Source organism: Petaurus breviceps, unplaced genomic scaffold (genome assembly GCF_028583685.1).
Source record: "Petaurus breviceps papuanus isolate PSGF00001 unplaced genomic scaffold, PetGlider_PUasm1.0 90847, whole genome shotgun sequence".
NCBI classification, from domain to species: Eukaryota; Metazoa; Chordata; class Mammalia; order Diprotodontia; family Petauridae; genus Petaurus; species Petaurus breviceps.
Window position 1 is genome coordinate 24,362,616 of NW_027187360.1, and position 1,054 is coordinate 24,363,669.

The window sequence follows — 1,054 nt, forward strand, 5'->3', positions numbered from 1 at the left end:
AGATCACTATACCACTTTTTTTTGTATATTGATTTCACTTAACTTTACCTCTTCTCCTCTTCTCTTCTCTTCTTCCCTTTCCCCCTCTCTCTCTTCCCTCTCCCCCCCCCCTTCTCCCCCTTCTCCCCCCCCCCCCCCCCCCCCCCCCCAGACTTGCTCTTTCAAGAACAAAGCTACTACATCTTCACAGAATGACATTCAAACTTAGAAGTCTTACAGGTCAGCTTTGCATTCCTTTTGACTCCTGAAATCTCTATGTCAATGGCAGCACCAAACATCTGATTCATCTTGGATTCTGCCTTTAACTTCAACTCTATATCACCAAATCCTTTCTGTCTTGGACTCTCTAGGATTCTTTCCCCTTCCCTGATCCCATATTCATCCCTAACAGCCAAACTTCTATGATCATAGATGTAAAGCAAACTCACTGCTTAGTCCCAGTTTTCACACCTCTCAACTTAATTTACTGCAACTTCCCTCACAGCTCTCCACATTTCCAATCTCTCTCCACAATGTATTTAACATAGGCAGTCAGACAAATATGTGCATATTAGATGTGCAAGCTGACATACACAGGGGAATATCACCATTGACCCTTCCATTTCCAGGGGAGATAGCCTAGTTGGTGCCAGTATCTTCCCTTCAGTAGAAGGGCCCTTGGCAATGCTTTTCCCAAGTCATGATGGCACCTCCCTGCTCCACACACACTAATTTGATCCACGATCTCTCCATGCCTATGCAACCAGATTGATTTTCCTATAGTGCCAATAAGATGAAGTCTTTCCTCTGCTTAGCCCACAGGATAAACTCCAAAATCATTATGCTAGTATTCCCAGGTCTTCACAATTTGGCTCCAATCTACTTTTCCAGCCCTCTCTCTGACTTCTATCCAACAGGAATCCCAGCCAGAATGATATGTTCATGGTCCCCAAGAAGCCCCAAGGACATATTCTCAACAGTTGTTTTGATCACACTTTTCAAGTATCTGGAAATCTTTCTTCTCTCCATCTATTCAAATCTTACCCTTCAAATTCCACTTCCTTTTCCAAACCTT